This window comes from Penaeus chinensis, chromosome 35 (genome assembly GCF_019202785.1).
Source record: "Penaeus chinensis breed Huanghai No. 1 chromosome 35, ASM1920278v2, whole genome shotgun sequence".
Lineage (NCBI taxonomy): Eukaryota > Metazoa > Arthropoda > Malacostraca > Decapoda > Penaeidae > Penaeus > Penaeus chinensis.
The window spans coordinates 5,046,961-5,074,332 of record NC_061853.1 but is presented as its reverse complement, the minus strand read 5'-3'; the positions used below and the strand labels follow the sequence as shown (position 1 = coordinate 5,074,332).

Here is a 27,372-nt window from a genome sequence, read left to right as displayed (position 1 = left end):
GGGCGGTGGGTTAGAGGAAGGGGAAGGAGGAGGGGAAGGGGGAGGGGAAGGGGGAGAGGGAGAGACTCCATTCGTGACAATGTTAGACGTATCACACTAAACCTCAACGCAATTCATTAACCCTCCCTCCACCCCGCCCTCATCCCGAATCCACCAGAGTCGGCGCAGCAAGAGTGCATAATACCCTTTGTTACAGCTATTCAATGTCTCATTGTATGGCACGGCATCAAAGCGACAGCCCCCGTTCATTCGTGTGATGCCAACCTGAGGTCTAAACGGATTCATCGCGGTCGATAAAAGAAAATCGATACATCAATGGCCATTGTACAATAATCATTGGCAAATGCAGCATTACGCGCCTGCATATAGGGCGGGTTGTCATTCACACCAGCTCGGCGGCGCGGGCGTCAAACACACGGCGACCAAGTGGTATTATCTGCGGCGATGGTTTTACAAGCTATCGACTGGCGGCGCGGTATTTGCTGGTATTGGGAAGGTGCCGTTGGTGCTGGCGATTCTGACTGAAGCGTTGGTGGCGAGGCATGGGCTTTGTGGAGAAAGGGGATGGGGGGGGGGGGGCGTTACGGGGAATGTGGCGGCAGTGGCGGTCTGCCTGATGGGTAGGAGGAGGCGAGGGTGGCGTGCTATGGAGAGGGAGAGAAGGAGGCGAGGGTGGCGTGCTATGGAGAGGGAGAGAAGGAGGCGAGGGTGGCGTGCTATGGAGAGGGAGAGAAGGAGGCGAGGGTGGCGTGCTATGGAGAGGGAGAGAAGTGGGCGAGGGTGGCGTGCTATGAACAAGGAGAGATGTGGGCGAAGGTGGCGTGCTATGAACAGGGAGAGATGTGGGGGAGGGTGGCGTGCTATGAACAGGGAGAGAAGTGGGCGAGGGTGGCGTGCTATGAACAGGGAGAGATGTGGGCGAAGGTGGCGTGCTATGAACAGGGAGAGATGTGGGGGAGGGTGGCGTGCTATGAACAGGGAGAGAAGTGGGCGAGGGTGGCGTGCTATGAACAGGGAGAGAAGTGGGCGAAGGTGGCGTGCTATGAACAGGGAGAGAAGTGGGCGAGGGTGGCGTGCTATGAACAGGGAGAGAAGTGGGCGAGGGTGGCGTGCTATGAACAGGGAGAGAAGTGGGCGAGGGTGGCGTGATGGAAGGAGAGGCAAGAGGAGTTTCAGTAGGTGACGTGGCATTATCAAGAGAGTTGAAGGAGGACGAGCGTCGTGAGGGAGCGACGTGGGAGCGGCGTGTAGGCAGGTAGACACGCATGGCGTGGCGTTGTTCCTCCTGGAGAGGCGAGGCGGGAGGTGAAGAGGCATAGTAAGGGGGGGGGGGAGTAGCGTGGGGGATCTCGACGGCGCGGGAAAGGAGCTGGTAGACGCGGCCCTCGCAATCCAACGATGTCCGTGACCTTAACCAGGAAACATTACAAGGGAAGATACGCGGCGAGGAGGATCGAGCGAGCGCTGTGCGGCTAATTCCCCCGGGTAATTCCCCCGAGCCTCATTAAGGGGTACCTCACCTGCACCTCACCCACCCTCTTCTCCTACATTGTCCTCCCCTTGCCGTCCCACGGGAACCCTTCCCTGATTGACATTATTCCTCCCTCACCCCGTCTCCACCATTCCAGCCACGCGATATAATCTTTCATCAAACGAAGTACTAATCCATACACGCATTTTCAGTTATCCTGATTGCCAAGTTTACACTTAAGTACACGTCGATTACAAAAGAATCCAATCATATGTACAACTTTTGATTCCAGCACAATTAAAAACGACACTACAGAGCTATCTCTACTGTCACGCATTAACACTCCCTTTTATGCATACATATATTCAAATCTATGCTAAAACGAAGCGACCCATCTGTTGCGCCCATAAAACAAACTGGAGAATTTAAACAAATCATTCACGGTCTACCCTCCCCCTCCCCCTTCCCCTCCCCGCCCCCTCCTTCCACCTTCCACGCCCCCTCCTCCCCCAACCTTCGGATTCCTTCTCGCCTTGATCCCTCACACTCAGTCAACCTCCCTGCCACCGTGACATCGCACTTCCCTCACACGCTCCTACATACCACTTCCAACCACCTTCCCTTCGCACACACCTCTCACGCACCAGGTCCGATTTCAGCTGCTATAGCCCCTTTTTTTTTATCAAACCAGTGAATAACCATGGCGGATCGTGACTGACTGACTGACTGACTGTGTCTATGTCTCTGTTTCTCTCTCTCACTCATTCATTCACACACACGCACAGACACACGCACATAATTCCTCCACTGCCAACCGCCCCTACAGCTCGGAGAATCCCTTCCAGCACAACCTTGTCCGTCCTCCACACCTCGCTTCCCTCCACGGCCTCGTCAATTCACACCGGCAGTTCGACATGACTGGCATAAACACACCGCAGGCTTTTCATTCTAGTTCACGAAGCATCTAATTCTTTTCAGCTCCGATAGGTATGATTTCGAGAGACGTTCCGCGTATTCTTATCTTTTTTTTCCCTTGCAGGACAAGCAAACACAATCATCAGTCTCAAAACAAGTCCTTCCTTTTTTTTTCGTGAGAACAGCTGCTGCGTCGAGAAGGGTCAACCGTTTTCCAACTCCGTGACCTCTCCCCTGACCTGTAGACGAAACAACCTCCCAGCGAACCACAAACTCAACTCATATCACGACCAACGACGTATCTTCGAACTCCAGTGTAAAACCTGGCCCCCCGAATGCCCAGGCATCCTCCTCCACATGTTCATGTGGCATGTGCGCGCACGCACATCTGCGCAGGTGGGAAGGGGTGGGGGTGGTGGTAAAACACACAATAACTTACACATGCAGGTGTCCCTGGCGATGAAACTAGTTTTGGTGATGCAACGTGTTGAAGCAGGTTTTCATATTCTGTTATTGGTGGTTGGTGTTGACGTGAGGGTTGCCTGGTGGTGAGTGGTGTGTATATGTGTGTGCGGCGCGGACGGAAGGGACGCGGCGAGTGCGACGCTCACACACCTCGCTGCTCCTCCGGGCCCTCCTCCCCTCCCCTCGGCTCGCTCGCCCGCTCGCTCGCTCTCCCCCACCCTGGCTGCCAACACAACTCCTCCGCCGCTTCCATCCCTCGCGCTCGCCTTTCACACTCTTCCAACGCAATAACCCCGTCGAACACCCCTTTCCATTCAACACCCTCCCCCTCCTCTTGCACTCCAGCCTTCCCTACTCCTATTCGACGAACTTATTTACAAGTGAAATCGGACGGCGTGCGTACAAGGCGGCGGCGAGGAAAGACGTGATGGAGAAGGCGTAATCCACACCGCCTAACGAGAGCACCGATCAAAGAGCTGTTTGTCCGCGTTATCAATGGGACAGCGGTTGCAAGATGACAGCTGGCGAGTCTGTCAGTCAGTTCGGAGTGGGCCGGCGACGAGCCAGAGCCAGAGTCGAGATTCGCCCCCCATGGCCCAAAGCCGAGCAAGACCAACTCATGGCCAAACTTGCGTAAACGGGAAGTACTCGAATACAATTTAAAACCCGTACATTCCTCTTCCTCTCCCATGACATGGCCCCTTCGGCATGACTGCCCGTGACATGTTTACTTCGGTAGGAAAAATAATGACGTAAGAATAACAAATGAAAAATGTTTGGGTTCTATGTATTTGTGTGTGTGTGTGTGTGTGTGTGTGTGTGTGTGTGTGTGTGTGTGTGTGTGTGTGTGTGTGTGTGTGTGTGTGTGTGTGTGTGTGTGTGTACGTTCGTCCGCATCTCTGCATGAGCGTCAGTACGTAAGGGAATGGACCTTCTCACTATCATGACATTAAAGCCCCTACTAATCCTCACAGGCTTCATACGTAGGGCCAGCTTAACGTCTAATTCTCACGAACTTTCAGCAGAAATTACACCGCACTTTTGATCCACACGAACCTGCCATAAAAAGCCCACAGTACTCTCGTATACTCACACCCTAATGCCAGGATCATGTTCCCCGAGCTTATTATAAGTAAGCGTGAACCAATCCTGCCTCAAAATCTAAAAAAAGGAAAAGAAACTCCTCACCCCTTAGCTAGGAACTCCGTAAATCCTACCAACTTTATACCTCCTTATTTTGAGGGCAAGCTACGCTAAACGCTTCTCGCGCGGCATCCCCAAACTACAATGATCCATTAAGCCTAATCCAGTACACACTGCCGCCTCGGAATCGAAATCAAGACGGCCGAACCCTACATCATCTCGTCCACGAAGCCTAATATCAAAAGCCATAATCTTGCCGGCGCGTGTTCCTCGTCTCCATATATACCCTCCCATAAAGAGTTGTCACCAGCTTCGTAGATTTATTATCGTGATGGGTATCTCGTCTGCCCGGGGAAACATAACCTATACTTACATGCTTTACTGGCCCCAAGCCGTGAAATGCCTAATTCTCACGAACCTAGCCTCCATAAGGCTTCGGGAACTTTTCGTTTTCTGGCCACACCGACTAACCAAGGCAAGCATAACAGACGTAAACGACAAATTTCCCTATTTTTTTTTGGTACAGTATCAGTAACAAACGTTGCAGTGCGGCCATTTTTACGAATACTATTTCACCATTTCAGACACTCGGCCTGCCTCACTAACTCTCACGAACTCGCGACCAGAGCGCAACTTAGCCCTAACTCTCACGATCACAGCACTTCAAAGGTAACCCTAACATCCTAACTCGCACGAACCTCGCCTTGATCCAAAACCATCCCATAGACTATTAATTCAGATAAAATCCAAATTCGGTCGCACACGAACCTTAACAAACCTTACAGCGCCAAAACAACGATAACACGATAAAAATTAAAAGGCTAAATTAGGATTTAAAAGTTCTTTCCATCTCCGTGAACTAGTTTGAAAACGGTCTTTTGAATTTAGTCAAGACGCATCCTCTTCGGTCACAAGACAATAGCTTTGCGCAATACAAGGCTTCGTAATTACTACACAAGTTTTGGGATCCTCACAGTTAGGTTTCTGATAATTTTCAAGATATCCTACTTTAATCTTAGCCACAACTAACGTAATCGCTCTGAAAATACATTCACGTACAGAATGCGGAACATAAAGATCAGCGAGTAAATTTCTACACTACAATTAAGAGCGTCCTGTATGCATTATGCATAATACGCACGTGCACTCGCCCAACAATTACCATGGCAGCAAGCGGGTGACTAAAACTTCAGAGCCCAAGCCATACAGACGAAATATTTTGTAAAGAAAGTCGAAAGGTATCTGCCTACATCACTCAAACGATGATAAAAATGACAAGCCGATAATAAAGCAGTTTCCAGGAACGTCACGAACGGCGCATAATACAGCCCCGGCAAAGTAAAATAAGCGTGAAGATGCGAGGCAAGGTGGGCAAAGCTAAGGCTGAGTTCAGGCAAATGGGAGACACCCTGAGGGGGCGGGGGAGGGGGCGGGGAAGAGGGCGGGGGAGAAGGGGAGTAGGAGAGACAGAAAATGAGAAAACGAGAGAGAGAGAGAGAGAGAGAGAGAGAGAGAGAGAGAGAGAGAGAGAGAGAGAGAGAGAGAGAGAGAGAGAGAGAGAGAAGAAAGGGGCCAAGCCAGGCCAGGCACAGAGGGTACCTGGACCGACCGACCGACAGCTACATTGTGTTGACGAGGAAGCACCGCCCTGGGTCGATACTTCTAGCTCCAGCCAGCCCCTCACGCGATCACCATACCTGCCTTCCTGCCAGACCTTATTATTACACCTACTCCCCCCTACTTACTTACTTCCTCCCTCCCTCCCTCCATCCCTCCCTCCCTCCCTCCCTCCCTCCCTCCCTCCCTCCCTCCCTCCCTCCCTCCCTCCCTCCCTCCATCCCTCCCTCCATCGCCGGCCAGAAATCACGTCGTGGGAAACTTCGGCTATGGTGACTACCTCACCATACCTATCACTATAATAAGCACCTTCCCGCTGCCGAAGTCGCCATAATCATATGCATATATTCATGTATTAGAAAAAGAAGAGGATGGGCAGAGTGGGGGAGAAGAAAGGAGAAAGGAAGAAGAGGGCGAGGAGGGATATAGGAACAGGAATAGGGATAGGGATAGGGAGAGGGATGTAGGGAAAGGGAAAGGGAACGGGGGAAGAGGGATGTAGGGAAAGGGAAAGGGAACGGGGGAAGAGGGATGTAGGGAAAGGGAAAGGGAACGGGGGAAGAGGGATGTAGGGAAAGGGAAAGGGAACGGGGGAAGACGGATGAAGGGAAAGGGAAAGGGGGATGAAGGGAAAGGGAAAGGGGGATGAAGGGAAAGGGAAAGGGGGATGAAGGGAAAGGGAAAGGGGGATGAAGGGAAAGGGAAAGGGGGATGAAGGGAAAGGGAAAGGGGGATGAAGGGAAAGGGAAAGGGGGATGAAGGGAAAGGGAAAGGGGGATGAAGGGAAAGGGAAAGGGGGATGAAGGGAAAGGGAAAGGGGGATGAAGGGAAAGGGAAAGGGGGATGAAGGGAAAGGGAAAGGGGGATGAAGGGAAAGGGAAAGGGGGATGAAGGGAAAGGGAAAGGAGGATGAAGGGAAAGGGAAAGGAGGATGAAGGGAAAGGGAAAGGGGGATGAAGGGAAAGGGAAAGGGGGATGAAGGGAAAGGGAAAGGGAACGGTGGAAGAGGGATGCAGGGAAAGGGAAAGGGAATGGGGGAAGAGGGATGTAGGGAAAGGGAAAGGGAACGGGGGAAGACGGATGAAGGGAAAGGGAAAGGGGGATGAAGGGAAAGGGAAAGGGGGATGAAGGGAAAGGGAAAGGGGGATGAAGGGAAAGGGAAAGGGGGATGAAGGGAAAGGGAAAGGGAAAGGGGGATGAAGGGAAAGGGAAAGGGGGATGAAGGGAAAGGGAAAGGGGGATGAAGGGAAAGGGAAAGGGGGATGAAGGGAAAGGGAAAGGGGGATGAAGGGAAAGGGAAAGGGAAAGGGGGATGAATGGAAAGGGAAAGGGAACGGGGGAAGAGGGATGTAGGGAAAGGGAACGGGGAAAGAGGGATGTAGGCAAAGGGAACGGGGAAAGAGGGATGTAGGCAAAGGCAAAGGGAACGGGGAAAGAGGGATGTAGGGAAAGAGAAAGGCATGAAGGGGAAGGGAAAGGGGAGGGGAGAATGGAATGAAGGGAAAGGGGAGGGGAGAATGGAATATAGGGAAAGGAAGAGGGGAGGGGGAGAATGGAATATAGGGAAAGGGAAAGGGGAGGGAGAGATTGGAATATAGGAAAAGGGAAAGGCAAAGGGGAGGGAGAGATTGGAATATAGGAAAAGGGAAAGGCAAAGGGGAGGGAGAGATTGGAATATAGGAAAAGGGAAAGGCAAAGGGGAGGGAGAGATTGGAATATAGGAAAAGGGAAAGGCAAAGGGGAGGGAGAGATTGGAATATAGGAAAAGGGAAAGGCAAAGGGGAGGGAGAGATTGGAATATAGGAAAAGGGAAAGGCAAAGGGGAGGGAGAGATTGGAATATAGGAAAAGGGAAAGGCAAAGGGGAGGGAGAGATTGGAATATAGGAAAAGGGAAAGGCAAAGGGGAGGGAGAGATTGGAATATAGGAAAAGGGAAAGGGAAAGGGGAGGGGGAGGTAGAGGAGGGAATGTAGAGAAAGGGGAGGGGAAGGGGGGGGGGGGGAGGTAGAGGGGGGAGGTAGAGGGGGGAGGTAGAGGAGGGAATGTAGAGAAAGGGGAGGTAGAGGAGGGAAAGTAGAGAAAGGGGAGGGGGGAGGGGGGAGGTAGAGGAGGGAATGTAGAGAAAGGGGAGGTAGAGGAGGGAATGTAGAGAAGGGGGGGGTAGAGGAGGGGGGAGGGGGGAGGGGGAGAGGGGGGAGGGGAGGGGAGAGGGGGAGGGAGAGGCGGGAGGGGAGAGGCGGGAGGGAATGTAGGGAAAGGGGAGGGGCAAGAGTGGTGTAGGGAAAATGCGAATTAAAGAGCCGAGTCCGAGGATGGGAAAAGCAGGGATTGAGGTGGAGGGGGGGGTAAGGTAAGGCAAGGTTGGGTAGAACGAAAGGAAATGAGAGGGAAGGAAAATTAAAGTGAACGGGAAGGAGGGAGGAGATTAGAACGAGGCACAGAGTGGAAGAGTGGGGCGAAGAATAGGGCGATGGGAGAAGGAGAAATGAAATACAAGTATCATACACTGGATTCAATTTATCAAGGAAGGGCGGAGAAAAGAGGTAGAATGGTGGAAAGAAAAAGATCGAGAGAAGAGAGAAGAGAGAAAAGGAACAGAGGCCCTGCGAGAGAGAGAGAGAGAGAGAGAGAGAGAGAGAGAGAGAGAGAGAGAGAGAGAGAGAGAGAGAGAGAGAGAGAGAGAGAGAGAGAGAGAGAGAGAGAAAGCGCTTACGTACTGAAAATCCCGTCTTCAATACAAGAACGCACCCCAGCTGTCGAGATAACAGCACTTGGGCGCGAGCGACTGACTCCCTCCCCTCTCTCCCATTTTTGTCGCCGCCGTGAAAGAGCGCTTCTTCGAATCAAGCCGTCCCGGTTATCAATACCGTCCGAACTGCCTGATACAGCTGCCGATCTCCCTGTCACCTGGTTCCGCGCAGGAAGGTCGCGAAGACAAGGGGTGGGAGGGTAGGGGAAGGGCGAGAAGGGCGAGAAGGGCGAGAAGTGAGGGGGGGGGGGGGAGGAGGAGGAGGAGGAGGAGGAGGAGGAGGAGGAGGAGGAGGAGGAGGAGGAGGAGGAGGAGGAGGAGGAGGAGGAGGAGGAGGGACCTCAGCCATCACCTGTTGCTTATCGCGGCCGGCGGAGGTAAATTGGTGTTAGTGCCGGGATAATAGACTCGTTCACTCCGTCGCCGGATTTTACATACTGCCAATTTCGGCCCGTTTCTGGCCGGGTTAGCTCCATAATGGCTCCCCTTAATCAGCCACCTTAACAGCCATACATATTAAGAGATTCACAAGAAACCTAAACACAATGAAGATGCGAGAAAATCCACATTTAATCAAATATTCATTACTTTGCCGCTGGATTTTTCGCTCAAAGACGGCAGATTTCAGTTCAGTCGAAATGCTTTTTACAACGGGTACGAAGCTATGTGCATCATTACTTGTCCTATATATAATAACAGAAATAACAATGACAATACTTTTATTAATACATATAATACCAAAACCTAGACTTTTGTAGGTATAAATGATGCTTTACATAAACTTTAACATGACTTCATTTTGTATAATAGAAGCATGCGATCGGTCCATTCATAGTTAACCGTCATCTAAGGGCCTGTCATTCGAAATGTCATCGGCGCCAACGTAACTGGGCGATAGTGGCATCGGGCGGCGAATTAGCCAGGAAACCAACACGCTCCGGCTCTCGCGACGCGGGCCGATCGAACACACTTCCCAGTTCACATACAAAACCGGTGTACTGTAAGTCTCCCTACTGAAGAAGCGAACTCATTTCAGCGGCTCCACTCCCATCTCCTTGTGGAATAAAACAAAGCCTTTTATTCATAGCCGTTCGTTCGTTCCCGACCCTTTTCACTCCCTCGAGTTCACATGCATCGCTTGCACGCACTCACGCATCTATTCATTTTATCTATTTCGCTACCATCCTGCCCTGCCGTGCACACTCATTCTCTCTATGCCAGCAGCATTCTTCATCCGTTAAGTCCCTTTCCTATTCTGATTCACCCTAACTCATTCATTCACTCACTCAAGACCAGTTCATTTTCACTTTCTCCATTCTCCTAATTCTAGAATTTTTCGTTCGTTTTCTTTCTTTCTATCAGCCTATTGTGACTCACTTTCCCCTTTCCCATTTCATCATTCTCCCCACTCCCTTTTTGTCCTCCCGCGGATATAAAATATCCCTATTCACTTCCTCTCTCCCGAGTTGGTCAACATCGACCCCTACACCACTTCAACATATCCAATATGCTCTGTATGGCTCCCTCCGCCTCCACCCACCACCCATGCCCATCTACCACCTGCCACCTGTCACCTACTACCAGGTCGTGCGGTGGATCCTGGGTGCCTTTGTCTCGCGCCGGGCCTTTGTCTGTCCCTCCTTGCCAGTGCCACAACTTGCCTAATGATTTATGGACACCTTGGCCAGGAGTCACGTTTTAAGGCAGCGCGGGAAGCAAGGCGGAGGAAGGCGAGAGTCCTTAATTGAGCTACGTGACGAGGGGTCTTGCGAATCACTTAGGACTCCTGCGTAAGTCTTGGAACGTATGCTGCATAGAAGCCGTTTATTTCTAGACTAAGGTTACATGATGAAATAAGCACGTATTGTGTGCTGGTGAAAGAAATCTGGATTACAGCTGAGCAAATACATAGAGCAAACGGGCGTGTCGGAACCTGCAGGTGAAGAATTCCTCAGGCATAAACGTACACTCAACAACCGTTTGTGTTCATGGTTGAACATTTCAACCACTGGCCAAGGTTTCTATTTAAATTCAGCTACAAAGAAGTACATATCGAAAGAATGGGCGACTGTACCGAAGCTCAGCAGCTTAACCTCTTAAACAGATAAATACGTTCCAAAGGGAATAAAGTAATTCTAAAATCTAGAGTGAGGAATCTTCAGACAAGATGTACTCATAATGAATCGAAGCGAAAAACGGAGTATACAAGGAACTGAAATAATTGCCAGACGCCCCAATCCGCAGACACGGACATTTTGTGCCACGATGCTCCCCGCAAGTATTCCGTGCGGCAGGGTCACGCGCGTCCTTGGCATCGCCATGACCCGATATCATGGATCACGACGGCCACAAAACCTTGCATGATGTAGTTAGCGTAACAATAACCATTCATCTACAGCCTTGTTTAGGTCGCACTGTCTCTCCTCAACCCGCTAGGAACCTCACTCGATAAACGACGCCTGCCCAAAATGTAAACACTGCAGCATGACTCACACCCGGAGTGGTCCCCGCCATTTTGGCGCACGTGAAAAATAGCCGAGGAAGGAACGCGAAAGGGCGACGCGAGGGAAGGCGAGGCGGAGGCCGACAGACCGGGGAGACCGCCGTGTGGTAACATCCAGGTGGCAGCCTTCCGAGGGGGAACAATAGCCCGTGCTCCTCCCGGTCTCTTTATTCTCCTGGCCTGTCCCTCCCTCCCTCCTTCCATCCCTTCCCTCTTCCCCGTCCTCGCTCGCCTTCTTTACTAATATTCTGCTCCTACTCTTATTCTCTCGTTTCCAGTCTCCCAACATTATCTTCCTCCGTACGTGCCCTCCTTTAACCTACTCTCGCTAATCCTCCCATTACTGTCGCTTCTCATTTCCATCTCTTTGCATTTCTCCTCGTCCGGTTATTCATCCCTTCCTGCGCCCGCCGCGCCGCCCTCTCCTCAGCCGCCCCAGTACCTCATCCTATCACGCCCAGATTGCATGGCCCCTTGCCCTAATAAAATTACTTCCTGGTCATTGGTATCATCTTCACTGAAGGGAATATGCACGTTTTCTCCTGCCATGGACAGATAATCGGACAATACACAGCCATTTCGAGCTTTCATTGAAGGAAGGGCTAAACTCAAATTCGAGAGCTTAATCTCTTAGACACTGTCGGGGTAATATATAGCGAGTTCTATCTATCATTACTGACGTTGTCAAAGTTTTCTTGTTTAATCCTTTAACTCGACATGTAACCACCAAGGGAAGAGGTAGACCAACAATGCATCTGTAATATCTAAATCGGCTCATTCGCAGTATTTTGAGAAAATGGGACGAGCGTTCACCAATCGCCAATTACAACTAAACAACTACAAGCTCGCTCGCTCGCTCTTCAAAAGCTCTCGCAGTTCTTCCCTTCGGAGGGCCTTTCACAAGACTGGCGTCATCGTCCAAGAACCATCGGAACCACCATCATCGTCGTCGCCAGACTCTCCTCTTCCTCCTTTTTTTTTCTTCACCCTTTTCACTTTCCTTCTCCCCCTTCTGCTGCTGCTCTGCCTTTATTTCCCCCCGACGGCCCCTCTGCCCGCTGCCCTCACACCCAAACCCTGGCTTCGGATTTCCCTTTCAAGCCCCCCCCCCCCCCCCCCAGCCAGACCGACCCACCTATGGCAACACTCCACGCCCTCTTCCTTCCTTCCCTCCCTCCCTCCCTCCCAGGCGCGGCCTCAGCCCTCCCTTGCCACACCCTATTCATAATCCACCTTCCATTACTGATCGGTAAAAGCCCTTTTAGAATCGGGGCGGCAGATACCCTCGCCAACTGCTGCAACAAACCCGAAGTCGAAGAGAAATTATGGTTCGGCTATGTTGCCAGGGTACCCCCCCCCTATCACTCCCTCCCCTTCGGCAGCGGAATGCCGTTTCGGAGGATGACCTTTATGGAAAACTAAATCATGAGCTATTTTCTAATTTGATTTTTAAGTAATGTGGCCGACCCCACAATAACACTGCGAAACCAATAACCATCCGTCTAATTAAACCGGACGCTGGTGACGGCGTCCACAATATTGCAACATCTAATTAAAATACCTTTCCTGAGACTATAAAAGCCCCATCACGTTATAATATGGTATTTCCCCATTTCGACAGCCCCGGAAGGCCGGCCAAACGGGACAACGCAAGCCCGATAGAGAAATGCGTAGCTCCCTCAAAATTACATTAAAAAATACCGCGGTCATACATCGGATGCTTCTCATTTGCAGGTAATACCCGGACTCCCATTAACAAGGAAAAATGCAGTCATACAGCATCGCCCAGTACACAAAGCCGTTCCTTCACAAGACACGAAGTTTACAAGTTCACAAACTTGAACTCTCAGTCCTCGCCGAGTGCTTTCGATGAACAAAAGATAGCCGACACAACAAATCACAACTCCAGAGAGGCACGTGCCTGTAATTTGATCAGCAATCAAACGCACACCCCGGGAGCACGCTAAGCCTACACACCCACTCGAAAATAAATAAATTTATATAAATAACCACTTGTAAACATTCAAGGAGCCCACCCGACATACCGTGTTCTAAGCCCATCAATCAAGGCCAGATGCAATCTCACACAATCGTCACTCACCTGAAAAGAAAAACAAATAAATCTTAAACCATCCTGATACATGCTTGTCATAATCATCTGGCAAAAACAACTTCGGTTCGAACATCTGTTTACTGTACAATCAAGGCTTTTTGTTACCCAAGCTATTTTTACAAAAACCTTTAAAAACAAGGTCCTTTAAAATCCCCACCAACGACAAGAACAGAAATGGAAATTATTGCATATTCTTTTGAATTTGCTTTCATGCCTACATTATTTAAGCGACAACGGAGTCATTATCTTCCCCATTATTCATTCGGCAAAGTTCTATTAGTGGGAGACGGCAATGACTACATCCGCCTCTATTTTTGTAAGTAGTCCCCACTCTACAAACTCTCTCGCTGCCATTTCCTGATCTGCAATCCAAAGCGATCATTGCTCAACACGCCTCTTCTCTCCCTGCCCCCTCCCTGCCCTTAACTCCCCCTCACCTTCCCCCCTCCCCCCGCCCTCATCTTCCCCTCACCTTCCCCCGCTCCCCCCGCCCCTTCTCCCTCACCTTCCCCCCTCCCCCGCCCCTTCGCCCTCATCTTCCCCCCTTCCCCAGTCCTTTCACCCTTATCTTCCCGCCTCCCCCCCCCCCCGCACTTTCGCTCTCATCTTTCCCTTCCCAGCCCTTTCTTCCCTCCTGTTTCACCCTCCCATTTCCCCCTTTTTGTTTACCCTCGCTCCTGGGCGCCGTTCAATCCCTTTCCCTCAGTCCCGCTGTCAGAATCAACCCGACGCCTCGCCAACCCCTCCCCCCCTTCCCCTTCGCCCCTCTCTCCACCCCTCAAACCCAAACCCACCCCTTCAGCCTCGGGCAAAACAACCACTCCTCTCTCCCTTCCTCCCTCCTCCACCCCCATCCCAGCTTCACCCCCACCCGCTCGCAACTCCACACGAGCAATACCCAAAGGACGCAAATAAGACGCGCCAGAGGACTCCCGAGTCAACCTTGGCTGGTGTCTGGAGGTAACATACCCCCCACCGCGGCCTTGGGCTCGCGTCGTGGCGGCAAATTACCCATTCAGGAAGTTCGGGAGATGTGCACAGAGCTCCCCAACGCCAATAGAAAGGAAGTAAGCGAGACCCCAATTATACATAAATGCATCATACGTCACACGCAATATACCTATCTGTTAGTACCAACTGGAGAAGGGACTACTCTTTGTAAATCCAACATGGCAGCCAACAAGAAGAAAAACAAATGGGGAAAAAAAAAGACAGCCTATCACATTCACAACATACCCAATGCAATGCCCAACCTCTAATGAATATACACCATAAATAAAACAAAACAAAAAAAAAAAAATAAAAAAAACCCTGCCCTATATTGTTCTTCCCAGTGCATTGACGCCGTAAATCTCCCGCCTGCCTTTCTCTGCGCCGGCCAATGGTATTTTGGACTTGTTTACAATGCATGTTAGCGCTGACAAGTGGGGTGGTTGTAGGCGGAAGGTGTGGTTTATTGGAAGGCGCTTAGTTTTCTCTCGCTCGGAATGTCGATGGGCGCGAGCGACTAGAAGAGGGGTAGGGAGGGGAAGAGCGTGGAAGGAAAATATAGAATACACAGAGGGAAAGAGAGCAGAAAGGGAGGGAGGGAGAGAGAGAGCAGAGAGCAGAAGAGAGAGAGAGAAAGGGAGGGAGGGAGAGAGAGAGGAGAGTAGAGAAGGGAGAGAGAAAGGGAGTAGAGGAGAGAGAGAGAGAGAGAGGAGAGTAGAGAAGGGAGAGAGAAAGGGAGGGAGGGAGGGAGGGAGAGAGAGAGAGGAGAGTAGAGAAGGGAGAGAGAAAGGGAGGGAGGGAGAGAGAGAGGAGAGTAGAGAAGGGAGAGAGAAAGGGAGGGAGGGGAGGGAGGGAGAGAGAGAGAGGAGAGTAGAGAAGGGAGAGAGAAAGGGAGGGAGGGAGGGAGGGAGAGAGAAGGGAGAGAGGAAGGGAGAGAGAAAGGGAGGGAGGGAGGGAGGGAGGGAGGGAGGGAGGGAGAGAGAGAAGGGAGAGAGGAAGGGAGAGAGAAAGGGAGGGAGGGAGGGAGGGAGAGAGAGAGAGAGGAGAGTAGAGAAGGGAGAGAGAAAGGGAGGGAGGGAGGGAGGGAGAGAGAGAGGAGAGTAGAGAAGGGAGAGAGAAAGGGAGGGAGGGAGGGAGAGAGAGAGGAGAGTAGAGAAGGGAGAGAGAAAGGGAGGGAGGGAGGGAGGGAGGGAGAGAGAGAGGAGAGTAGAGAAGGGAGAGAGAAAGGGAGAGAGAAAGGAAGGGAGAGAGAAAGGGAGGGAGGGAGGGAGGGAGGGAGGGAGGGAGGGAGAGAGAGAGGAGAGTAGAGAAGGGAGAGAGAAAGGGAGAGAGAAAGGGAGGGAGGGAGGGAGGGAGGGAGGGAGGGAGGGAGGGAGAGAGAGAGGAGAGTAGAGAAGGGAGAGAGAAAGGGAGGGAGGGAGGGAGGGAGAGAGAGAGGAGAGTAGAGAAGGGATAGAGAAAGGGAGGGAGGGAGGGAGGGAGGGAGAGAGAGAGGAGAGTAGAGAAGGGAGAGAAAGGGAGAGAGAAAGGGAGGGAGGGAGGGAGGGAGGGAGGGAGGGAGGGAGGGAGGGAGAGAGAGAGGAGAGTAGAGAAGGGAGAGAGAAAGGGAGAGAGAAAGGGAGGGAGGGAGAGAGAAAGGGAGGGAGGGAGGGAGGGAGGGAGGGAGGGAGGGAGGGAGAGAGAGAGGAGAGTAGAGAAGGGAGAGAGAAAGGGAGGGAGGGAGGGAGGGAGGGAGGGAGGGAGGGAGGGAGGGAGGGAGAGAGAGAGGAGAGTAGAGAAGGGAGAGAGAAAGGGAGGGAGGGAGGGAGGGAGAGAGAGAGAGGAGAGTAGAGAAGGGAGAGAGAAAGGGAGGGAGGGAGGGAGGGAGGGAGGGAGGGAGAGAGAGAGGAGAGTAGAGAAGGGAGAGAGAAAGGGAGGGAGGGAGGGAGGGAGGGAGGGAGGGAGGGAGGGAGGGAGGGAGAGAGAGAGGAGAGTAGAGAAAGAGAGAGAGAGAGGAGAGTAGAGAAAGAGAGAGAGAGAGAGAGGAGAGCAGAGAAAGAGAGAGAGAGAGAGAGGAGAGTAGAGAAAGAGAGAGAGAGAGAGAGGAGAGGAGAGAGAGAGAGAGAGAGAGAGAGGAGAGTAGAGAAAGAGAGAGAGAGAGAGAGGAGAGTAGAGAAAGAGAGAGAGAGAGAGAGGAGAGTAGAGAAAGAGAGAGAGAGAGAGAGGAGAGTAGAGAAAGAGAGAGAGAGAGAGAGGAGAGTAGAGAAAGAGAGAGAGAGAGAGGAGAGTAGAGAAAGAGAGAAAGAGAGAGAGAGAGAGAGGAGAGTAGAGAAAGAGAGAGAGAGAGAGAGGAGAGTAGAGAAAGAGAGAGAGAGAGAGAGGAGAGTAGAGAAAGAGAGAGAGAGAGAGAGGAGAGAAGAGAAAGAGAGAGAGAGAGAGGAGAGTAGAGAAAGAGAGAGAAAGAGAGAGAGAGTAGAGAAAGAGAGAGAAAGAGAGAGAGAGAGAGAGGAGAGTAGAGAAAGAGAGAGAGAGAGAGAGGAGAGTAGAGAAAGAGAGAGAGAGAGAGGAGAGTAGAGAAAGAGAGAGAGAGAGAGGAGAGTAGAGAAAGAGAGAGAGAGAGAGGAGAGTAGAGAGAGAGAGAGAGAGGAGAGTAGAGAAAGAGAGAGAGAGAGAGAGAGAGGAGAGTAGAGAAAGAGAGAGAGAGAGAGAGAGAGAGAGAGAGAGAGAGAGAGAGAGAGAGAGGAGAGGAGAGGAGAGGAGAGAAAGAGAGAGGAGAGGAGAGAAAGAGAGAGAGAGAGAAAGAGAGGAGAGTAGAGAAAGAGAGAGAGAGAGAGAGAGAGAGAGAGAGAGAGAGGAGAGGAGAGAAAGAGAGAGGAGAGGAGAGAAAGAGAGAGAGAGAGAAAGAGAGGAGAGTAGAGAAAGAGAGGAGAGTAGAGAAAGAGAGGAGAGTAGAGGAGAGTAGAGGAGAGTAGAGGAGAGTAGAGGAGAGTAGAGGAGAGTAGAGGAGAGTAGAGGAGAGTAGAGGAGAGTAGAGGAGAGTAGAGGAGAGAGAGAGGAGAGTAGAGGAGAGAGGAGAGTAGAGAGGAGAGTAGAGGAGAGAGAGAGGAGAGTAGAGGAGAAAGTGAGAGAGAGGAGAGTAGAGGAGAGAGAAAGTGAGAGAGAGGAGAGTAGAGGAGAGAGAAAGTGAGAGAGAGGAGAGTAGAGGAGAGAGAAAGTGAGAGAGAGGAGAGTAGAGGAGAGAGAAAGTGAGAGAGAGGAGAGTAGAGGAGAGAGAAAGTGAGAGAGAGGAGAGTAGAGGAGAGAGAAAGTGAGAGAGAGAGAGAGGAGAGTAGAGAGAGAGAGAGAGGAGAGTAGAGAAAGAGAGAGAGAGAGAGAGAGAGGAGAGTAGAGAAAGAGAGAGAGAGAGAGAGAGAGAGAGAGAGAGAGAGAGAGAGAGAGAGAGGAGAGGAGAGGAGAGAAGAGAGAGGAGAGGAGAGAAAGAGAGAGAGAGAGAAGAGAGGAGAGTAGAGACGAGAGAGAGAGAGAGAGAGAGAGAGAGAGAGAGAGAGAGGAGAGAAGAGAGAGGAGAGGAGAGAAAGAGAGAGAGAGAGAAAGAGAGGAGAGTAGAGAAGAGAGGAGAGTAGAGAAGGAGAGGAGAGTAGAGGAAAGAGAGGAGAGTAGAGAAAGAGAGGAGAGTAGAGGAGAGTAGAGGAGAGTAGAGGGAGAGTAGAGGAGAGTAGAGGAGAGTAGAGGAGAGTAGAGGAGAGTAGAGGAGAGTAGAGGAGAGTAGAGGAGAGAGAGGAGAGAGAGAGAGAGAGGAGAGTAGAGGAGAGAGAGAGGAGAGGAGAGAGGAGAGTAGAGGAGAGAGAGAGGAGAGTAGAGGAGAGAGAAAGTGAGAGAGAGGAGAGTAGAGGAGAGAGAAAGTGAGAGAGAGGAGAGTAGAGGAGAGAGAAAGTGAGAGAGAGGAGAGTAGAGGAGAGAGAAAGTGAGAGAGAGGAGAGTAGAGGAGAGAGAAAGTGAGAGAGAGGAGAGTAGAGGAGAGAGAAAGTGAGAGAGAGGAGAGTAGAGGAGAGAGAAAGTGAGAGAGAGAGAGGAGAGTAGAGAGAAAGTGAGAGAGAGAGAGGAGAGTAGAGGAGAGAGAGAGAAAGTGAGAGAGAGAGAGAAAGTGAGAGAGAGAGAAAGTGAGAGAGAGAGAGAAAGTGAGAGAGAGAGAGGAGAGTAGAGGAGAGAGAGAGAAAGTGAGAGAGGGAGAGAGTAGAGGAGAGAGAGAGAGAGGGAAAAAGAGAGGAAAGTCCAATGAACAGAAACAGAACCAAATGGCAGGAGAGGAGAGAAGGAAAAAAAAGAAATGGAGGAAAAAAAAAAAAGTGTGGTTCTTCCCTCGCCAATGCCATCAACGTCGCATCCTCCATCATCTACATGCACATGCCTTGAGAGCAGAGCGGAGGTAAGGAGACACTCCCGCCACCCACATCTCCAATAATTATTTGCCTCTTCGCGCCGGTCGTCCTTTCAGAAAATGCGCTCTCCGAACCAGATCATTATAGACATCTCTACAGGACCCCGTTCCGTTCCGTTCCGTTCCGTTCCCATTCCCATCCCCGGGCATAAAAAAATATAATAAAAAAAACATTAATAAGGAGAAAAATCATAAGAGTTAAAGCTTCCTATCAAGAAACTCACTCGTTCCGTCCTCCCTCCTTAGTAACTCCCCAGCTCCCCAGCTCCCCACCGCCCCACGCCCCTCGCTCCCGTCTCCAAGCAACCCTTACTACCCGCCCATACCCTTACCCCCTCATCTCCCCCTCACCTTCCCCCCTCCCCGCGCACATCGCAAATCCGGCCTCAGACGTTCCAAAATGCGGTATTTGTCGAGCAGCCGTCATCGTCCCCGGCCGTGTATGTTCAGACCGCACGTCTAACTCCAACGTAATGAAGGTAATACCTCGAGCTCTAAGGCCCCAATTTGTGGCATCATCGCCGTCTATAATGGTTTCTTCTCCGGCGGAAAGACACACATCCTTCTCTCTCTTTCTCTTTCTTTCTTTCTTTCTTTCTTTCTTATCCTTTACTTTCCTTCCTTCCTGCCTGCCTTCGTGTCGCCCACTTGCATTCTTAGTTGTAATAATAATGGTCATCCCAACATCATCAATACTTCCCCAAGACGTAATTCTCACCCAAAACGCCGCGAGAAATGGAGTCGGGAGACGTAAAATGAGAAAAAAAAAAGGAGGGAAAAAGAGTAAGCGGCGGCGGCGGCAGACGACGTCGACGACGAACTCAATCTCCAATATTTCGGGAACGGCGATAAAAGGGGACGAGCGGCAGCCCATCTAGCCAATCACGGCCAGGTAGGAGGCGACGGCCAAGGAATACCCACGTCATCCAATTTTCCATCAAAATCAGGTGCCACAATATCGATTCGATTTCCCCGAGAGAGCCAAGCCAGCAGGGAGCGAGCGAGCGCGTCTTCGGCCACTTACGGGACTCGGCCAATAACGAGCGACACTATTTACTAGATTCGGGTCCGCGGCGCGTCCTCGGAGTGACGTTGACGCCGGCTTTTCGAGGGGGACGGAGCTCCGGGTTCAGAAGGAAGAACAAAGGCACTATCACTTCACCGACAGATTGGCGCTCACTGCCAAAATACCCGCACATTACTCTCACTCTCAGTAAACTAACCAAAACACTACGCAAGGTAAATCTGGTGTGTAAAAAGTACAACAGTAATGTAACCATTTTTATCGACTTTTTTTTTAACGGCACTTCGGCAAAGAAAGAAAAAAAAAAAAAAAAAAAACAGCATCTTATGTAAGAAACTAATTCAGTGCAACAATACCATAAAAAAGATAAATGAAAAGAAAAGAAAAACGAACAAAAAAGAAAGAAAAGGAGAAAAAGACACGGTGACTCTGCACAGCGATCACAACAAGGCTCGAAAGGCACGAGTCGAGAGGGCAAGGCGAGGCAAGGCGAGGCAAGGCGAGGCAAGGCGAGGCAAGGCGAGGCAAGGCGAGGCAAGGCGAGGCAAGGCGAGGCAAGGCGAGGCAAGGCGAGGCAAGGTGAGAGGGCGAAAGAGCAAGAGCAAGAATCGGACAACCTGGGCTGACGGGGAAAACGAGATGGAGGTTTTCCTTGTCGGGCGTCGAGTGAGGTTCATCATTAGCAGATAACAACGAAGGTAATTGCGCGGCAGACGTAGATGGTATCGTATGGCAATTACGCCCTTCGCCTAAAACTCAAATCTGCCAAAACTGCCATACAAACGCAGCGGCCTCGAAGCTTTCACATCCGAGTTTACCGCCGCTACCCACGCCTTCTCTTAACAAAATATCGAATAAATGCTACGATAAGATTCCATTCACCTGTGTGAAATTAACAAACACGCCACAATTAAGGCTTAATCGCACAGCAACGACTACTACCGAGGCCATGCATCGAACTGCTCACGGCATTACATAGTTAAATTATGATAGACAAGCGGAACTGCAATGCCTTTTCTTTTGCATCTTTCACCCCCCCCCCCCCACCCTCAAAAAAAAAAAAAAGACTAATTCATGCAAATCGAAGGCGAAACAATTCAAAGTAATCATCAACTGTCAACGCAATTCCCGAGGGAAGGCACGACGCTCTGGCACAGCCCTATAGAAACTCGACCCCGCCTTTGGCACGCACTCACGCACGCACTTGCAATTCGAAATCAGCAAGGAGGGAGAGTGGAGGAGGGAGAGAGTGGAGGAGGGAGAGAGTGGAGGAGGGAGAGTGGAGGAGGGAGAGAGTGGAGGAGGGAGAGTGGAGGAGGGAGAGTGGAGGAGGGAGAGTGGAGGAGGGAGAGTGGAGGAGGGAGAGTGGAGGAGGGAGAGTGGAGGAGGGAGAGTGGAGGAGGGAGAGAGTGGAGGAGGGAGAATGGAGAGGAGAGAGTGGAGGAGGAGAGAGTGGAGGAGGGAGAGAGTGGAGGAGGGAGAGAGTGGAGGAGGGAGAGAGTGGAGGAGGGAGAGAGTGGAGGAGGGAGAGAGTGGAGGAGGGAGAGAGTGGAGGAGGGAGAATGGAGAAGAGGGAGGAGAGAAGAGAAGGGGGAAGGGAGGAAGAATGAAAAGAGGGGGAAAGGTGAGAAATAGCAGAAGCAAAACGATGAGAAAGGGGAGGGAGAGAAAGAGCAAGAGAAGAGAAAGAGCAAGAGGAAAAGAAGGGATAGAGAAGAGGGGAGGGGGGGATATGATAGACAAGGAAAAAGAAGGAAAAGAGAGAAGTGAAAGCAGAGAGAAAAGGGGCAAGGAAAGTCAGGGGGCGAGGGGACTCGGGAGTTCCGCCAACCTAAGAGAAAAGACAAACAAGGGGCAGTGGGCAGTGGGTCGGAAATCGCTCGCGCTTGGCTTCAGGCACGTACCGTCGCAGCTGACACTACATAAACAGGTCCCGGTGATCCCAATTCAATTAACTAGGGTGTATATAAAAGAACGTAATATTTCCTTCTCACGGCTACTAGGCCTACTGAGACAAAAGGAGAGGACGTGGTGTTCTTTTTCATAGATATTCAAAGTTGATAATTTCCTGAATTTGAATTCTACGAAATTATAACTAAATACACTATTACTTGAAGAAAAATATGGGCGATAAAAGTAATGAAATGAACTCCTACGCATTCAAATTCATAACTACGCGCTAACTTTAAAACCGCTAAAAGAAATCCTTAACCGAGAGGAAAAAAGGGGAGGTGGGGAAGGGGGGGAGGGAGGAGAAAAAAGCAACAATCTTCAAGCAAGCACGCTTGCGATGACTACATCTTGGCATAATTGAATATCTGAGCAGCAGTTCTCAAGGCCGTGACATCGGGCCTCCGTGCAGCATTATACCAAGGGAGCGTTTTTTTCATAGCGGGCGCTGGCGGGGAGGGAGGTGTTGGCCTCGCCGTGTTCCTAAGGGTTTTTGCCGACCGGGTGGCGGCGGTGGCACAGCCTGGCCAGGTGGTTGGCAGGGGCGACGGCACCGCCCCGATAATGGCGAGGCCCACGGACTCTGCGCTAAAGGCTGCCTTGCCTCGCCTGCCGACGGACAACCGACTGTTCAACTACCGTGCTGTCGGCGAGAGACAAGAGGGAGAGGGAGAGGCTGCGGGCACTGAAAACGCCACCATGCAGCATCAATCATCATCGCTCACCCACGTCAATAAAAGCTAAGCGGAGCTAGCATAAATATCGCAGCTGTAACCTTACACGATGCGACTTCAGCTCCTCCTCCGTCCTGATGTCAAAGGCGTTGAAATTCAGGTCACCTCTCGCAGAAACTCGGGTTCCATTCGTACACGCAGCTCGTTTTACAATTCGGCACTAACTTTTTTTTTATGAAACAAAGGAGATGAGAACTGGCGAGCCCAGCCTCCTATCACAGACATTTGCGGGATACACCGAGGTTCCATTAACAGGAGAAGCATTAGTTAATAGTCTACCACACCATTTACCATAACCATACAAGGAAGGTATGACTAAGGAAGAGCATTGTGCGGGTGGAGCAACCCTAAGCTACGTTTAAGGAGCAGCATGGGCGTGGGTAGGTCCCGGATGTGGTGACGTCATCAGCAATATGCGGGGGTGATGCCAGCCACGTTAATCCCTCCCTCCCTCCCTCCCCCTCCCTCCCTCACCCTTCCACTCCCCAAGCCCTGCAAACCATACAGAACCACCAAACGCCACGCGGGAGAGGCTCCGCGCTTTTTTGGGGTGTTTTCTTTTTTTGTTTGTTTTTTTGCGAGGTAGCAGAAATAAATATACACCAACGTAAAAACCGAGACGCAAGCCAACTCGATGAACAGAGGTCCCTATCGCCTCCCGAGTGTTTACATCCAGTGCAGCAACCACTAGATGAACGTCGCTTCTCGCAGTTCGTCTCCACCCAGCACTTGCAACCATCACGCCCACCAACCCGCCATTTCCCACTGCATCCCGCTCCTCAGCGCTGAGGAAATATCCTAAGACCCTTCCTAAGACTCCCCCAACAGCCGCCCCAGCACTCAACCCTTGAGCTAGAATGACTCATGCCCGCATTCTGAGCCGAAGTACCGGCCGAACAAAAGCTTTTTGTCCCGTTATGCGTCAAGCCTCAGCTCCAGCCCTCACACAAAAACAAACAAATAAGAAGGCATTAGCCAATCATTCCCTTCATATAAATGCATTTTGTTTACAATGCCTAAGACCAAGGCTTCCTCCCCTGCAGCATGGCCAACCCTAACCCTCAATCTTTTGTAGTCATGCCCTATAAATTCTGTTCCTCAAACCAATATAGCCTATTTCCTCCTTAAAAGGCATCAAAGCTCGAGCGGATTCCTCCCAAAACAGAATTAAAATACTGCACTCGGGTTCCCCTCAAACATTTCTCACAAAACCACCGACTCTAAGTCCCATCAAGATGCTTTCAGATATCCATCCCTATATATAAATAAAGAAAACAAAATTATATATATATAGCATATGCAATATATATAATACAAAATGCCTCCCTGATAACAATAAACGGCTTATGCCACGCAATCAATCTCAGATTATCAGAAAACTTGGATCATAAGACCCCGCCCTCAGCACACCAGGGGAAAAGACGGGCCCCCGCCTACCAACGAAAAGAAATCGTTAGGGCCAGTTGGCTGACACGCTCCTCCCCCAGAGCAGACTAGCAAGAGAGCCTGAGAACGAGCCAGCAAAGGGAGCAAGAGAGCCTGAGAACGAGCCAGCAAGGGAGGGCCGCGCGAGGTCACCCGAGGATGACGAGAGGAAACCAGGAGGTGGCGGTCGCGCCGCAATGGTCCGGTTACCATGACGACCTGGCGAAAACAACCCCCGCCAGGCTCCCTGGCCATGACTATGGCTGTCACTCCGTTCTCCTATGAGCTATTTCCCCTGATCCGTCCTGGAAGGTGAGGGGAAGGAATGTGGAAAGGAGGGGGGGAGGGGGTGAAGTTACATTTGTTTGAGAAAAAGAGTGTTCAAGTGTGTTAAACAGACGCGGGAGAGAACGGCCTAATATGATCACACAAAATGTTATGTTGATACATAAAATGATGCATGTCAATACATGTTCTAATTTCATATTCAATAACACATCTGTATAAACATAAATAAATATAAATATATGCAGATACTTGTATGTATAATCATACAAATAAAATGTGAAGCATATCCACGCCTATTTATCATACACACAAATGTGAATAATAAGAGTTACTTTAACAAGACTGTATAATATATACACAATACAATATGTATAATATATACACAATACAATATGTATAATATATACACAAAACAATATGTATAATATATACACAAAACAATATGTATAATATATACACAAAACAATATGTATAATATATACACAAAACAATATGTATAATATATACACAAAACAATATGTATAATATATACACAAAACAATATGTATAATATATACACAAAACAATATGTATAATATATACACAAAACAATATGTATAATATATACACAAAACAATATGTATAATATATACACAAAACAATATGTATAATATATACACAAAACAATATGTATAATATATACACAAAACAATATGTATAATATATACACAAAACAATATGTATAATATATACACAAAACAATATGTATAATATATACACAAAACAATATGTATAATATATACACAATACAATATGTATAATATATACACAATACAATATGTATAATATATACACAATACAATATGTATAATATATACACAATACAATATGTATAATATATACACAATACAATATGTATAATATATACACAATACAATATGTATAATATATACACAATACAATATATATAATATATACACAATACAATATGTATAATATATACACAATACAATATGTATAATATATACATAATACAATATGTATAATATATACACAATACAATATGTATAATATATACATAATACAATATATATAATATATACATAATACAATATATATAATATATACAATACAATATATATAATATTAATATATATATAACATAATATAATATATATAACAAATATACACAGCCACACATCGACACGTAAGGCCACATCCATACAAGTACACACATGAATGTGCACATCCAGTCATCCATACCAAGTACAAGTACAAGTACGAGTACGAGTACGAGTACGAGTACGAGTACGAGTACAAGTACAAGTACGAGTACGAGTACAAGTACAAGTACAAGTACAAGTACAACACACACACACACACACACACACACACACACACACACACACACACACACACACACACACACACACACACACACACGAATGTGCACATCCATAGGCATCCATACCAAGTGCACACACACACACACGCAAATGTGCACATCCATAGGCATCCATACCAAGTGCACACACACACACACACGCAAATGTGCACATCCATAGGCATCCATACCAAGTGCACACACACACACGCAAATGTGCACATCCATCGGCATCCATACCAAATGTGCACACACACACACGCAAATGTGCACATCCATAGGCATCCATACCAAGTGCACACACACACACACACGCAAATGTGCATATCCATAGGCATCCATACCAAGTGCACACACACACACACACGCAAATGTGCACATCCATAGGCATCCATACCAAGTGCACACACACACACACGCAAATGTGCACATCCATAGGCATCCATACCAAGTGTGCACACACACACACACACACGCAAATGTGCACATCCATAGGCATCCATACCAAGTGTGCACACACACACACACACACGCAAATGTGCACATCCATCGGCATCCATACCAAGTGTGCACACACACACACACACACACACGCAAATGTGCACATCCATAGGCATCCATACCAAGTGCGCACACACACACACACACACACGCAAATGTGCACATCCATAGGCATCCATACCAAGTGTGCACACACACACACACACGCAAATGTGCACATCCATAGGCATCCATACCAAGTGTGCACACACACACACACACGCAAATGTGCACATCCATAGGCATCCATACCAAGTGTGCACACACACACACACACACGCAAATGTGCACATCCATAGGCATCCATACCAAGTGCGCGCACACACACACACACACGCAAATGTGCACATCCATAGGCATCCATACCAAGTGTGCACACACACACACACACACACGCAAATGTGCACATCTATAGGCATCCATACCAAGTGTGCACACACACACACACACACGCAAATGTGCACATCCATAGGCATCCATACCAAGTGTGCACACACACACACACACGCAAATGTGCACATCCATAGGCATCCATACCAAGTGTGCACACACACACACACACGCAAATGTGCACATCCATAGGCATCCATACCAAGTGTGCACACACACACACACACACACGCAAATGTGCACATCCATAGGCATCCATACCAAGTGTGCACACACACACACGCAAATGTGCACATCCATAGGCATCCATACCAAGTGTGCACACACACACACGCAAATGTGCACATCCATAGGCATCCATACCAAGTGTGCACACACACACACACGCAAATGTGCACATCCATAGGCATCCATACCAATTGTGCACACACACACGCAAATGTGCACATCCATAGGCATCCATACAAAGTGCACATCCATAGGCATCCATACCAAGTGCACATCCATAGGCATCCATACAAAGTGCACATCCATAGGCATCCATACAAAGTGCACATCCATAGGCATCCATACAAAGTGCACATCCAAAGGCATCCATACAAAGTGCACATCCATAGGCATCCATACAAAGTGCACATCCATAGGCATCCATACAAAGTGCACATCCATAGGCATCCATACAAAGTGCACATCCATAGGCATCCATACAAAGTGCACATCCATAGGCATCCATACAAAGTGCACATCCATAGGCATCCATACAAAGTGCACATCCATAGGCATCCATACAAAGTGCACATCCATAGGCATCCATACAAAGTGCACATCCATAGGCATCCATACAAAGTGCACATCCATAGGCATCCATACAAAGTGCACATCCATAGGCATCCATACAAAGTGCACATCCATAGGCATCCATACAAAGTGCACATCCATAGGCATCCATACCAAGTGCACATCCATAGGCATCCATACCAAGTGCACATCCATAGGCATCCATACCAAGTGCACATCCATAGGCATCCATACAAAGTGCACATCCATAGGCATCCATACAAAGTGCACATCCATAGGCATCCATACAAAGTGCACATCCATAGGCATCCATACAAAGTGCACATCCATAGGCATCCATACCAAGTGCACATCCATAGGCATCCATACAAAGTGCACATCCATAGGCATCCATACAAAGTGCACATCCATAGGCATCCATACAAAGTGCACATCCATAGGCATCCATACAAAGTGCACATCCATAGGCATCCATAC

At 49.5% G+C, this 27,372-nt stretch overlaps 1 protein-coding gene across 12 annotated transcripts in view; it reads right to left on the bottom strand.

Annotated features, from left to right (window-relative positions):
* LOC125044253 (polypyrimidine tract-binding protein 1-like) overlaps window positions 1–27,372 on the bottom strand; it is a 146,270-nt gene that overhangs the window by 96,546 nt on the left and 22,352 nt on the right. For 5 of the 12 annotated variants that reach the window (XM_047640806.1, XM_047640812.1, XM_047640813.1 and 2 more), the window contains exon 1: window positions 2,826–2,940. The exons of 1 other annotated variant lie outside the window; for it this stretch is intronic. The gene's annotated coding sequence lies outside the window, so the exon portion shown is untranslated. Of the gene's footprint in view, window positions 1–2,825; window positions 2,957–27,372 lie in introns of those variants that run through there. 6 more of the 12 variants (XM_047640810.1, XM_047640811.1, XM_047640828.1 and 3 more) reach the window with 5 other exon arrangements.